We start from the raw sequence: 15,397 nt of genomic DNA, 5'->3' as shown, positions 1-15,397 counted from the left end.
TCCAAGCACTGACCAGCCGCAACCAGTGGAGCTTACACCGGTGCACCAACGAGTCAGCCGCCGTATCCGAGGAGAGTTGCCAGAATTTGGGCCACTCCCTTCTGTATCAAGGGCATCGGTGACGGAGACAAGCGCCGCCACCACCATGACGAGCCAAGTTACGCCGGCACAACTCATCGTAAGCCAACCGGTCATCCCAAAGGTGTTTCATGGTGACCCATACGAGGACGCCGAAGACTGGTTAGAGCATTTCGAGAGAGTGGGAAATCTAAATCAGTGGAACGAGGAAGGCAAGCTGCGTAACGTCTACATTGCGTTGGAAGACTCTGCACGAGTGTGGTACGAAAACCACGAGGCATCTCTGACGTCGTGGCAAGAGTTTCGGCGGCAGCTACTGAGTACGTTCGCCAACAGTGATCGCCGGGAAAAGGCGGAAGCAGCTCTCCGCACACGGATTCAGCGAACGAACGAAACTGTCGCGATGTACATCGAAGACATGTCCCGCCTTTTCAAGCGAGCTGATCCTGGCATGACGGAAGACAAGAAAGTGCGCCACCTCATGCACGGGGTAAAGCAAGAATTGTTCGCGGGACTCATCCGCAATCCGCCCCGTACTGTTGCTGAGTTTCGGTCGGAAGCAACAACCATCGAAACGACGCTTCAGCAGAGAGCCCGACAGTACAACCGCGACGTAGCCGGTGCATCCGCAGGAGTCTACTCAGCAGGCGTCGTGGATAATCTTGACACATTGCGCGAGCTCGTCCGGTCTGTTGTCAGGGAAGAATTAAGGAAACTGCAGTCACCTGATGTCACCCCCGAGCTGTCTCTTGCTGAAGTTGTCCGAGACGAAATTCGACAGGCCATGCGGGAGCCGCGGAGTGATGTGCCGGCGACACGACGGGCGGTAACGTACTCCGAGGTGCTCAGGCGACCTACTCTGCACTGTTCGCCGATCGAGACACCAAGTACTTATGTGCAGACAATGCGCAGCCCGCCTGAAATCGTAGAGGCAACACGCACTCCACCTCGTGCGAGAGAGATGATGCCACGGAAGAGCGATGTGTGGCGAGATGCCACACGTAGGCCCTTGTGTTTCCACTGTGGAGAGGCTGGCCACCTGTACCGATTCTGCCGATATCGTCAAGCTGGTCTTAGGGGATTCGCCATCAATGCACCGTGTCCGCGAAACGGCGAAAGACCTTCCGAGATTGAAGAATACCTATGCTCACGTCGGGAATTTGACCCGCCTCGTCGTCATCAACCACGCTCACCATCCCCTATGCGCTACCGCTCGTCTAGCCCACGTCCCTTCCCAAGCACGTCTAGGCAGCGTTCGCCTAGCCCAAATCCGGGAAACTGAAGAGGGCGACCTGTGGAGGCGAGGCCGCTGGCGACTTGGGATGTGAAGATCCTCCACTGCGGTACGAGCCTGATAACGACGACTGTTTCCAGGTAAAGGAGTGCAGTACAGAGAAAATTACTTCAGACTTGCCGTTGGTGATTGACGGACTAGAGCTCAATGCTTTGATCGATACTGGTGCGGATTATTCTGTGATAAGTTACGAATTAGCGAAGCGACTCAAGAAAGTTCTGACCGAATGGGGTGGACCTCAAGTACGTACTGCAGGTGGTCACCTCATAACCCCTTCCGGCCGATGTACCGCAAGGGTCATGATACGGGGCTTCACTTACGTCGGTGACTTTGTCGTCCTGCCTGTGTGCTCGAGGGAAGTGATACTGGGAATGGATTTCCTACAAGCTAATGGTGCGATTATCAATTTACAGAGGTCGAGCGTGTCCTTTTCGACGGAGCAAGCTTTAAAGGTAGCACGATCAGATGAACGATGTACCACTCCACTGCGCGTCGTCGACGATGATGTGACTGTACCGCCACGGAGCAGTATAATGGTTCTCGTGCATAATGATGCATTCAGCGACTACGAGGGTGTGGCGGAGAGCAACGTGGATGTTTTCTTGAAAAGAGGCGTTTGTGTGGCACGAGGGATTATCCAGCTGCGAAACGGGTGCACAGACATCCTCTTGACGAATTTCGGTAACGAATTCCAGCACATCGCAAAAGGGACGGCAATAGCGTTTCTTCATGAGTTCTGTGAAGTGACAGAAATATGCAGTCTTGAAACGACGTCACCGAATGTGAAACTTCCATCTGATGCCTGCGACACAATATACGTAAATCCTAATCTTTCAGAGATTCAACGTCAACAGCTATACGACCTCGTGCGGGAATTTGGCAGCTGTTTCTCCAACAGTTCAAAGGTACGGCGCACGAGCATTACAAAACACAGGATCATAACGGACGAGACAACCAGGCCGGTATGCCAGCACCCGTATCGTGTTTCCCCTAAGGAAAGGGAAGTCATCAAGAAGCAGGTACGAGAAATGCTTGAAGATGATGTTATCCAGCCTTCTAACAGCCCGTGGTCATCTCCCGTGGTGCTTGTCAAGAAGAAGGATAACACGCTACGGTTTTGTGTCGACTACAGGAAACTGAATGCTGTGACTAAACGGGATGTATATCCCCTTCCACGCATCGACGACACGTTAGATCGACTTCGGTGTGCCAAGTTCTTCTCATCACTAGATCTGAAAAGTGGATACTGGCAGATCGAGGTTGATGAACGTGATCGCGAAAAGACTGCTTTTGTTACCCCGGACGGACTTTACGAATTTAAGGCTCTCCCGTTTGGTCTCTGTTGTGCGCCGGCAACGTTCCAACGCATGATGGACACTGTGCTTTCCGGATTGAAGTGGCAGTGTTGCCTAGTGTACCTAGACGACGTGGTCATCTTCGCGGCTACATTTGAGGAGCACATCAAGCGCCTTCGGTCAGTGTTAGAGGCAATCCGTTCGGCAGATTTGACAATCAAGCCAGAGAAGTGCCGATTAGCTTTCGAAGAGCTTCGTTTTCTTGGGCATGTCGTCAGCGCCCAAGGTGTTCGCCCTGATCCTGATAAGACGGCCGCCGTCGCAAGGTTTCCGGTGCCAACAGACAAAAAGTCAGTACGGAGATTTCTAGGTCTATGTGCGTACTATAGACGATTTGTGAGAAATTTTTCAAAGATCGCAGAACCCTTAACGAGACTTACGAGAGAAGATGTGCCTTTCCAGTGGCAAAACGAGCAACAAAGCGCCTTCAACGAATTGAGAAAGAGGTTAGAAAACCCCCCGATTCTTTCTCACTTTGATGAGACAGCCGACACGGAAATACACACAGATGCCAGTAACATCGGCCTTGGATGCGTTCTAATACAGTGGCAGAAAGGTGAAGAAAAAGTGATAGCTTATGCCAGTCGGACTCTAACAAAAGCAGAGACAAACTATTCGGCCACGGAAAAAGAATGCCTTGCCGTCGTCTGGGCCATCAGTAAATTTCGGCCGTACCTATATGGTAGACCATTCAAGGCAGTCAGCGATCACCATGCGCTTTGCTGGCTGGCGAACATAAAGGAACCATCTGGACGACTAGCAAGGTGGAGCCTCAGACTGCAAGAATACGATATAACCGTCGTATACCGATCTGGCAAAAAACATACCGATGCCGACTGTTTGTCACGGGCTCCTACAGACACACCACTATCAGAAGAAGACGACTTTCCGTTCGTAGGAATTGTCGAGACCACTCAAATAGCCGAACTCCAACGTACAGACAAAGAATTACTCCCGCTTATCGAACACCTGCAAGGAATTGACGTACAAGTACCCCGTATATTTTCTCGAAGCCTCGCATTGTTCTGCCTCCGAGGAAACGTTCTCTACAAGAGAAACTTCAAGCCCAACCGCGAAAAGTTCCTGCTTGTCGTTCCAGCAACTATGCGACAAGAAATACTTCGAGCGTGTCACGATGAGCCCACATCTGGACATTTGGGTGTGACGCGAACGCTTGCAAGGATCAGTCTCCATTATTATTGGCCCAAGCTACTAGCTTCAGTGCAACACTACGTCAAAACATGCCGCGAGTGCCAAAGACGAAAAACACCACGTTCTAAACCAGCGGGCCTTCTACAACCTATAGATCCACCGAAAGCGCCTTTCCGCCAAGTTGGAATGGACCTCCTTGGACCCTTCCCGACATCTTTACTCGGCAAGAAATGGATCGTTGTGGCCACTGATTATTTAACTAGATACGCCGAAACAGACTCTTTGGAACGAGGAACGGCAGCAGAAGTGGCCCAATTCTTCGTACACAAAATAGTCCTGCGACATGGCGCTCCAACGGTTGTAATCACCGATCGCGGAACGGCTTTCACGGCGCAACTTTTGAAGTGCCTGCTCAACATGACTCACACTGTTCATAGGAAAACCACTGCATATCATCCTCAATGCAATGGCCTGACCGAACGCCTTAACAGAACTTTAGCGGACATGATATCCATGTATGTGGATGTCGAGCACAAAAAGTGGGACGAAATTTTACCATACGTCACTTTCGCCTACAATACGGCTGTGCAAGAGACCACCAAAATCACCCCATTTGAACTAGTTTACGGTCGTGCTGTTACCACAACACTGGATGCTATGTTACCAATAGACCAAGATGACTACCCCCCCGATCTTGACGACTTTCTACAAAGAGCGGAAGAAGCCCGCCAGTTAGCAAGATACCGAATACGCCACCAACACCGCATCGATGCCGACCGCTACAACCGAGGAAGACTTGACACGCGATATGACGTTGGCGACAAAGTGTGGATATGGACTCCAGTACGACGACGAGGCCTCTCCGAAAAACTCATTTCACGGTATTTTGGCCCCTACGAGATCGTACAGCGACACAATGACCTCGTCTACGAAGTCAAGCCTGCAGGCCACCTGCATTCGAGGCGACGCAATCCCACGGAGCGTGTACACATTGTACGGATGAAACCGTACTACGACCGATTCCAAACCTAGCCACCCCAATACCTTGACGTACTGCAACCTCATTTTTACAAACTTGCACACACAAAAAAAAAAAAAAAAAAAACAGCCTCATCGCAAGCATCGGGGCGATGCCGCTTGAGAGGGGGGATAATGCCACGAGGAATTGTTAAGGCGCAGTACAACGCAGACGTTGTTAAAAGAGGAACGCTGACGGCATCGCTACGACTCATGAAGCCCGCCGGAAGGCACGAGCCGGCCCAGCCTGTGCACGAGCTGCTACCGAGCAGCGGAAAAAGAAGAGAAGAAGAGGACGACGAGCGTTCGCTGCTTTCTCCCAGCTACTGTGTAGTTCTTTTGGCTTTGGGCACAAGTTCGCCCTTATTAAACCTTGTAAATAGGACGTCCCGGTTGTGAGGTTGTTATATCCGTTACAATATATATATATATATATATATATATATATATATATAATGTGTGTGTGTGTGCGTGTGTGTGTGTGTGTGTGTGTGTGTGTGTGTGTGTGTGTGTGCGTGTGTGTGTGTGTGTGTGTGTGTGTGTGACGCTACAAAATGGAGACACGTCATGGTCCTGATGCCATGCGTTTATGTTTATTCTAATGCACGCGCACTTCCTCTGCGTCGGCTTCTCTTAGAATCACCTTGTTAAGGCGTCACACTTCCCCCTCCCCTCGAGAGAGTCTCAATTCAGAAGGTATACAATAACGCCGCAGTTTGTTAACATGCACAATGTCAGAGTTTCTACGTAAGGGTAGCACGGAGCGATTGATCTCATAGTTCACTGTTGAGACCTTGCGTAGAATCTTGTAGGTTCCTTCCATGACGGAACTCAGTTTGCCGTTGTTGGGATGCCATGGTGTCTCGTAAAGGACAAAGTCACCGACTTGCAACTCAATCGGAAGAAATTTTCTATCATAAATGACTTTGTTCTTATTGTGGTTGGCGATAGAATTGGTAACTGCAGTTTTTCGCGCTTCTTCGTCAGTTTGTTCTCGTTGTTCCAGTACTGTAGGATAAGATGGAATTCCATACATCAGGAAGGAAGGTGCGTAGCCGGTCACTTCGTGGGGTGTTCTGTTGTATTCGTCAATTACCTGCGGAAGCAGCTTTGTCCAAGGCTTTTGTGGTTCGTCATTGATCTTACATTTAAGTCTCGTTAAAACAGCCTGGTTCGTCCGCTCGTTCATGCCGTGGCATTGTGGACGATGAGATGAGGTGAATAGTTGGTGCATACGATTATGTTTTAAAAACTACTTGAATTTTCCTGCAGTAAATTCTGTTCCACGATCTGAAAGGAGCTTCCGCGGTTTTCCAAAAGAAAAAATTGTTTTCAAGCTTGCAATATAGGCGTCGCTGTTCTCACTTTTATGAGCAAACGCCCATACGTAGCGAGTCGCATGATCAATAACCAAGTGTATAAACCTTTTTGACGAGCCATATCCAGAAAATTCTCCAATGATGTCTATTGCAAAGAAGTCGAATGGCTTTTCAGCTGGAGGCAGTGATTCAAGCGTCCCAAACTTTTTTGTTTTCGTCTTCTTGCATCTCTGACATGTATCACAATGCCGGCTGTAAGTGGAAACATCGGTTACCATATGCGGCCATTAATATTGCAGAGACAGGAGTAACAGCGTCTTCTTCACTCCGACATGCCCAAAATGTTGATGTGCATTCTTCAGAATGGCTGGGCGTAGTTCATGGGGCACGTATATTTTCCGTAGTCCTTTTCTTTTGGCGATGATGATGTTATTTTCTAATGAATGCGTTTTTTTTTTTGGACGCTCATTGTTGCATCGCTGACGGTCGTCGTGTGATAGAAGATTAACTATTGGGGCTCTGGAGAGCACATCTGCTTCGACATTACTTGCGCCCTTTTGATGTTTGATCTTCACATCATACATTGAAAGTTTCAAAGACAACCGCAAGAGACGACCTTGAGGATTTTTAACATTCTTCAGCCACTGGAGTGCACAGTGATCTGTTACAACAGTGAATGATTTTCCATGAAGGTAGCAATGCCATTTATCAATGGCATCTACAATGGCAAGACATTCTCTTTCTGTAATAGCATAGTTCACCTCGTGCTTAAGTAGTTTGCGGGAATAGTAGGCAACAGGATGTTCTTTGTCTTTGTCATCAGGTTGTTTCAGCACTGCACCGATGCCTTCGCCAGATGCGTGACAGTACACAGTACATGGTCTCGAAGGGTCGTATATGCGAAGCACCGGTTCTTCAGTTATCCGCTCCTTCAGTTCACGAAAGGCTTGCTCGCATGCTTCTGTCGACACCCACTTGCTGCCTTTGTGAAGTAGTTTTGTGAGTGGAAGAGCGATATCACTGAAGTGGGGGATGTACTGACGGTAGGTGTTTACAGTGCCCAGGAAACGCTGGAGATCTTTTTTTCGTTTTGGTGTCGGAAATTTGAGTATGGCGGCCGCATTACGTTGCTTAGGTGTCACTGTTTCTTAGGAAATTTTGTAGCCCAGGTATTCAATGCTGCAGCGTGCAAATTGGCACTTTTTTCGTTTGAGTTTTACGTTCTCGGTTTTGAGAGCTTTCAATAGCGCCTCAAGGTGTCTTATATGATCATTAAATGTCTCTGAGCATACGACCACATCGTCAAAGTAATTACTAACATTGGTGAGCTGATGTTTCGCTATTATTGATTTCATGACTCTTTCAAATGTAGCTGGAGCGTTTTTCAACCCAAACGGCATTACCAACCACTCAAAATGACCATCAGGCGTGACAAATGCAGTTTTCTCAACATCGTCAGGATACATTTGGACATGCCAATATTCCGACGTCACGTCCAACGTAGTAAAAAACTCCGCCTTTCCCAAGTGGTCAAGAACATCATCTATACGTGGAATTGGTTGAAAGTCGGGTACCGTTATGGCATTGAGTTTACGGTAGTCAATACATAGACGAGTGCGTCATTCACCTTTCTTTTCTGCTAAAATGACAGGTGCGGCGTAGAGCGATAATGAAGGCCTCACAACACCTTGCTTGAGGAGAGCGTCAACTTGTTTGTTGATCTCCACTTTGTCTGCCTGTGAAAATCGGTATGGTGCTCGACGAATAGAGACAGCATCGGTAAGTGCGATCTTATATTTCTCATTAGTGATGCACCCAATGTCTGTCCGAAATTTTGAAAATACCTTGTCATACTTGCTTAAAAGAGAGTCGAGCACCGCATACTCATGCTCTGATAAGTTTTCTGAAGTCAGGGTTCGCATCAGCGGGGCTTGAATGGTTTTCTTTCCATTGTGATGCGGAATGTTCATAGTTTCACGTGCTTGTGTCACTGACTTGCTTTCCAGATTTACAGAAAGACTGAAGTACGAAGCGCTGTCTAGGCCAATAAATAATTGCGTTCTCATGCCTCGCAGCACATGTGATAAACTTTCTTTATGACGTTCCCAATTCGTAACTGAATGTTTACGCGACCCAAAGTTAGAATGCTTGATGCAACTCGCTGGACCATGATGCTGGAGTCTCTCATCAACTGAAGTTTTAGCTGTTTGTACACATCCTCGCTGACACAAGTAATTGTTGCTCCTGTATAGAGAATTGCATTTACTGGCTTTCCGTTGATGAGAGCGCTGAAGTGTATTAATGAAACTCTGGGTCGCCCTCCTCGTTTCCCCGTTCAGTATCAATAGCGGACACATTGCCGCGACGCGGACATTCGTTGTGCCAGTGAAACTGTCGTGGGAAACTGGCAGCTGAGCAGTATCTACATTCGTTTTGCGAGGTACGCGGTTGAGAAGATATTGTTGGCTGCTGCGGTCTGCTGAAGAGACGTGGAGCTCTTGATGCGATACTAGCGTTACGAGTAAAGGAAACTCCTCTCACCCCTTTTAGAGATGTCTCGACCCGTTGAGCAGCGGTGAGCCACTCTAATGACGAGTTGAAAGACAGTCCGGCGAGCACCAGTTCCACATCAGGAGGAACACCATCAGTCAGTCCAGAAATTATGTGCCACTCTTTCAGGTCAGCCAAGGAACCCAGTCGCTTTTTCTCGTCGTAGTAGTCCTTGATGTTCTGCCCTCCTTTCAGTCGGTAGTGAATGAAGAGACAGAACCCATCTCCGTCAGTCGTACCAAAGCGGGCTTGCATGTCGCGCTTGATATCGTGCCAAGTTGTCTCGCCGTTGCCGAAAATCTATGTCAGGTACCACTTGAACGCTTCCCCTTCAATGCATTCGCTGAAGTGACTGACCCGAGCGCGATGAGTCCATGACACCTCGGCTGCCTTCATGTCGAAAAGAAGAAGCCACTTGTCGATGGGGAACGTCTTCTGGTGTTCCCTTGAACTTCTGTATGTTGAGCGGAGGCTTTGGCTTAGCCATGGCATGTTGATGAGGTCGATCCTGTCGACTTGTGTGACGCTAAAAAATGGAGACACGTCGTGGTCTTAGATTAGCTGGTACAGACAATTTTGGCTTGCTACTTGTCTTGGTAGCTAAGAAAACTAAATATCTACCCGGAAAATAGACTGGATACACAAAAATATAAGAAAAAAATCCAGTAAGGAGAAGAGCTGGGAAGTATGGAAGTCGTTGTTTTTGATCACAAGAAAATGAAAGCTGAGGGGAAAACTTTGACCCACTTCCGGGGAAATGGTTGTACAAGCCGTCCAAATAAGGTATCTCTTTCTTACGGAGGTTAGTAAACACATAAATAGGCTAGTTTAATTTGACTATAGGTACAATTACACTATAGGTACTATAGGTACAATAATACAAAAGCTACATCTCAGCGGCATCGTTAGCCACCCCTATCCTATGCTCTCTTTCCAGTGAACTAGTTGTAAGCATACTAAAGTTGTCTCACTCGCCTGTAGTACTACAACAACAAAAATGTACGAGAAGAGGCGAAATTCAACGTCTTGTAAGGGCAGACGATAGGAGGAAATGCGTACATTCATGACCAAGTAAATTACAATGATTCACAAAAGAATCTGCAATACAGCTTTCTTATGTTCTACGGTGATCTAATGATTAACGTGCTCGGCTGCTGAATCAAAGGTCGCTGGATTGAATTCTGGCTGTGGCAGGCGCCTTTTTAACTGAGGCACGAATATTTGATCCCCATGTACTTACATTTATGGGACCTTCAAAGGACCTCAGGTGGTGAATATTTCAAGAGCCCTCGACTACGGGGTCCCTTGTAATCACATCATGGTTTTGAAACGTTGCACTGCAACTTTTATTATTTTTAGTGATGTTTTCTTAGTCATTTTATGAGGTGTTTTCATTTTTTTACGTTGTACAGTGACAGTACGTAGCAGAGTAAGAATATTGCAGTTTGTACCAAACCTCAGAAGAATGTGAATGCGGGGCCCGGTTTTGTTTTCTTTTACATATATATGTTGCGCTGCAAAAGAACAGACAGCATAATCACACAAACAACACTAGCCACTAGCACAAAACAAAGTTCTTGATTTCGTATGTAGATGACGTGGTAACATATTTCAACTTTAAAATGATTTGAAACAAGAATTGCGGCTTGAGGATGGTGTACGCATACATTTAGTATTACATTCCCAGGAAATGTGGGGACTGCCCAATCCACTATCAGATCAACTTCACGGGTTCAAATTAGCGACACTATTTCGCATCGCTATTACAGTTAATTTTAGTGAAAACTAACGGACAATGTTGGTATTGAAAGTATTGTGTATGTTATTAAATGTTATTTTAGTGTAAAGCTGCAGAAACCAAAATGGACCAAAACATAACGTGCCACAAGCAGGATCCGAACCAGTGAACTTCGAATAACGCATCCGATGATCTGCAGGTTTGAATTCGGCCAGTGGCAAGTTATCTTTTTGTCCTCGTTTCTTTCTCCACTATTTACATTACATTTATTTCCAGTAACATCTCATATACTTTCCTTGACAATATTTTCTGTTGGCTCTCATTATTATAGTGTCTAACAAAGAAAACCAGCCGTTAAAATTACACTTTATTGCAGAATATATATATATATATATATATATATATATATATATGTATATATATATATATATATATATATATATATATATAAATATATATATATATATATATATATATATATAGGGGAAAGAAGTGTATACCTAAGAGCTCGTTTTTCCATGTTTTAACACAATATTAATGAGATCTAACAGACAGTAATGCCGAGGAATGTACAGGGAAAGTTAGTAGAACCAATGGAATGTAAATAAGAAGAAAGAAAAGTGGATATATATATATGTGTGTGTGTGTGTGTGTGTGTGTGTGTGTGTGTGTGTGTGTGTGTGTGTGTGTGTGTGTGTGTGTGTGTGTGTGTGTGTGTGTGTGTGTGTGTGTGTGTGTGTGTGTGTGTGTGTGTGTGTGTGTGTGTGTGTGTGTGTGTGTGTGTGTGTGTGTGTGTGTGTGTGTGTGTGTGTGTGTGTGTGTGTGTGTGTGTGTGTGTGACGCAGGAGACGTGATGGCTGTACGATGAACCATTTCTTTGTCTTCATCTTCCTCCTTTTCTACCATTCCACCACACCGTTCTCGTGTGGTTCGTCACACGCTTCCCCCCTCCCCCGAGAGAGACGTAGATGCAGGGGCGGATGATATCGTTTAAGTCTCCCGACATGAACGATGTCAGTCTGGCGACCGAGTGGAGCCACGCTGCGGTCGATCTCGTAGTTAACTGCCGAAATCTTGCGTATGATCGTATAAGGTCCTTCCATGATTGCTTCCATGGTTCGGGTGCCAGGGTGTTTCATATAAAACAAAGTCTCCCACTTCAAGCTCTAATGAAAGGAACTTGTCATATATGACCTTATTTTTCTCGTGATATGCCAATGAATTGCGGACTGCGTTTGTACGAGCTTCCTGCAGATTTTCGGTAACGCCTGAAAGAAGATAGGGATACGATGGTGTGCCATACAGAAGAAAGCAGGGTGGGTAGCCTGTGACTTCGTGAGGTGTTCTATTGTACTCGTCGACCACATCCGAGAGGAGACGCGGCCACGGTTTTCGGGGTTCATCATTGATCTTGCATCGGAGGCGAGTAATGATCGTCTGATTAGTGCGCTCGTTTAGGCCATTACACTGCGGGCGTTGTGAGCTTGTTAAAAGCTGATGAATATATTTGTGCTTGAGCAACTGCTTAAATTTGCCGGCAGTGAATCCTGTACGGCGGTCGGAAAGGCACTTCCAAGGCTTTCCAGCAGCGAAGATACTCTTCAGACAAGAGATGTACGCGTCGCAAGTCTCATTCTTGTGTGCGAAAGCCCAGACATAACGGGTGGCATGATCAACGGCTAAGTGAATGAATCTTTTGGATGAACCGTAGTTGCCAAAACCTCCGATGGTGTCCATTGCCAGAAAATCAAATGGTTGTTCCGCTGATGGCAAAGACTCCAAGGAACCAAATCGTTTGGTTTTCAGTTTCTTGCAGCGCTGGCAAGTATCGCAGTGGCGTATGTACTTGCTCACGTCAGTGATGATGTCGAGCCAATAGTACTGTGGAGAGAGAAGCCGCAACGTCTTCTTTACCCCGACATGACCGAAAGCGTCATGAGCTTTTTGGAGAAGAGAAGACCGGAGGGCAAAAGGCACATAGACTTTTCGTATTCCTCTGCATGTCACTATACTCAGTCCGTTCTCAATTGTATGTTTTCCGGGTGGTTTGTCGTTGTGATGCTCTCCGGGCTTCAAGATAGTGCATCAGCTTCAATGTTCTCAATGCCCTTTTGGTGGTTGACGTTCACGTCGTACATGGAAAGTTTCAAAGACCACCGGAAAAGTCGGCCTCGGGGATTCTTGATGCTTTTAAGCCATTGCAACGCTGCGTGATCTGTTATCACAGTGAAAGGTTTCCCGTGTAGGTAGCAGTGCCATTTATCAATGGCGTCAATAATTGCCAAACATTCGAGTTCTGTGATGGCGTAATTAATTTCGTGCTTTAGTAACTTCCGTGAATGGTATGCAATTGGGTTTTCTCTACCTTCATCATCAGCCTGCTCCAAGACGGCGCCGATATCTCTGTTGGATGCATCGCAGTATAGCACACAAGGCTTAGTGGCATCGTAGATGTTAAGGATTGGCTCTTCTGTCACGCATTTCTTGAGCTGAGTGAAAGCCAGTTCACACTCCGAATTCCAGTTCCAGGTGGCGTCTTTGCTGAGCAGGCGCGTCAGTGCGTGAGCGATTTGACTGAAGTGGTCGATGTATCGACGGTAAACATTGACAGTGCCGAGAAAACGCTGCAACTCTTTAGGGCGTGATGGTGTCGGAAACCGTAGGATTGCGTCCACGTTGCTTTGCTTTGGAGTGACGGTGCCGTGCGAAACCTTGTGTCCCAGGTACTCAATGAAGGTTCGAGCTAATTGACATTTCTTCGATTTCAGCTTGACGCCTTCGCTTTTGAAAGCTTTCAAAATGTCCTCCAGATGCCTCAAATGGTCTGGAAACGTGTCAGAGTATACAAAAATGTCATCGAAGTAATTCATGGCGTTCTGCAAACGATGTTTTGCCAATATGAATTTGACAGCCCGTTCGAAGGTGGCCGGAGCATTCCGAAGACCAAAAGGCATGACGAGCCACTCGTAGTGACCGGTACGTGTGACAAACGCCGTTTTCGGGGTGTCATCAGGGTGAATCTTGACGTGCCAGTAACCTGACGTTATGTCTAACGTCGAGAAGTACGTAGATTTCCCCAAAGAATCGAGAACGTCATCGATGCGAGGGATGGGCTGATAATCAGGCACCGTCAATTCGTTCAGCTTGCGGTAGTCGATGCAGAAGCGCGTGCGTCCTTCCCCTTTTTTCTCTGCCAGAAGTGCTGGCGTAGCGTATGGGGAGGTAGATAGTCGTATGACACCTTGCTTGAGAAGCTCGTTGATCTGTCTGTCCATTTCAACGCTGTCGTTTTCTGTGCATCGATAGGGAGCTCTACGAATGCGAACATTGTCGGTGAGATGAATGCGATGCATTTCGCCATTGATGCACCCAATGTCTGTCTGTGACATGGAGAAAATGTCATCGTATTTGTGGATAAGCTGCTTCAATGCCAACTGTTGAGTTTTATTTAAATGTAGCACATCGCAAACTTCAACACCTTGCAAATACGCACCCATGTTAGCCGTGGTGTGGTTTTGTGTACGAGAATGGAGGATGTCTTTCCCTTGTCGTAGAGTCATGGTGTCAAAGTCCAGCGACAAGTTAAAGAGGCAAGCACTATCCAAGCCAAGAAGTAAGTTGCTCTTCATGCCTAGTAGAACATGAGCCTGAATTTCTCTTGTCACTTTTCCTATCTGTACCTTTAGATTAACGTGACCCAAAGTTTTGGTAGATGATGTGACTTGTTGAACTGAGATGCACCAATTCCTCATTATTTGCAGGTGAAGTGCCTTCAGCACTGCTTCGCTGATACAGGTAATCGTAGCTCCGATATCAAGAGTAGCGCTGAGAGGGTACCCGTTAATGAGGGCATCAAACTGAATTACATGAACTCTGGGTCGCCCTCCTCGTTTCCCTGGTTGGTGGAGAGGGCGGAAATGCTTGCGCGTCGTGGGCATTCATTATGCCAGTGCATCTGTCGGGGTAAGCCATCCATCGCACAGTGTTTTCACTCGCGCACAGGTGTTCGTACCGGGGAATTACGTGGACGCTGACTAGTTCTGTCACTTGTTACGTTAATCTGTGTATTTCGAGCTGGTGGAAAGCGATGCAACTTCATTCTCTGCATGGTTGACTCTACACGAAGTGCAGCTGTAAGCCATGCCTCTGGTGTAGACGAGGTAAGCCCAGCAAGCGCCATCTCCATATGCGCAGGAAGGCCGTCGATGAGCCCTGATATGAGGTGCGTGTCCTTGAAGTCGGCGAGGCGTCCGAGAGACATTTTTTCATTATAGTATTCCTGCAAGCTCTGGCCTGTTCGCAACCGGCAATGAATGAATTGGCGAAAAGGATCCGCGACGCCGCTCGTAAAGCGTCCCTTCATGCGTTCACATAAGCTCTCCCAAGACGCGTCTGTGTCGAAAACCTCGGTGAGAAACCATCGCAAAGCCTCACCTTCAAGGTAATCGGAGAAGTAGCACAGCTTGTCTCGCTCCGTCCATGCTGCGGCCGCAGTCCTCACCTCAAAGAGCCGGAGCCACTTGTCAAGAGGGGGCGTCCGTAGATGCTCCCGAGTACTTCGGGATGTTGATGAATTTCTCGGATGTCGCCATGATGAAGGGCACGGTAGATCCTGTCGACTAGTGCGACGCAGAAGACGTGATGGCTGTACGATGAACCATTTATTTGTCTTCGTCTTCCTCCTTCTCTACCATTCAATCACACCGTTTTCGTGTGGTTCGTCATATATATATATATATATACATATATATATATATATATATATATATATATATATATATATATATATATATATATATATATATATATATATATATATATATATATATATATATATATATATATATGGAAACGAAGGGTTTCTTGGATCCAGTGGACAAATAGCAAAAAGTGG

General features: G+C 46.8%; 1 protein-coding gene across 1 annotated transcript in view; it reads right to left on the bottom strand.

Annotated features, from left to right (window-relative positions):
- LOC119169670 (cell adhesion molecule Dscam1) overlaps window positions 1-15,397 on the bottom strand; it is a 233,612-nt gene that overhangs the window by 31,016 nt on the left and 187,199 nt on the right. The gene's annotated exons all lie outside the window — the stretch shown is intronic.

The sequence above is a fragment of the Rhipicephalus microplus genome, chromosome 2 (genome assembly GCF_043290135.1).
Source record: "Rhipicephalus microplus isolate Deutch F79 chromosome 2, USDA_Rmic, whole genome shotgun sequence".
Lineage (NCBI taxonomy): Eukaryota > Metazoa > Arthropoda > Arachnida > Ixodida > Ixodidae > Rhipicephalus > Rhipicephalus microplus.
This window is presented reverse-complemented; position numbering and strand designations above follow the sequence as displayed.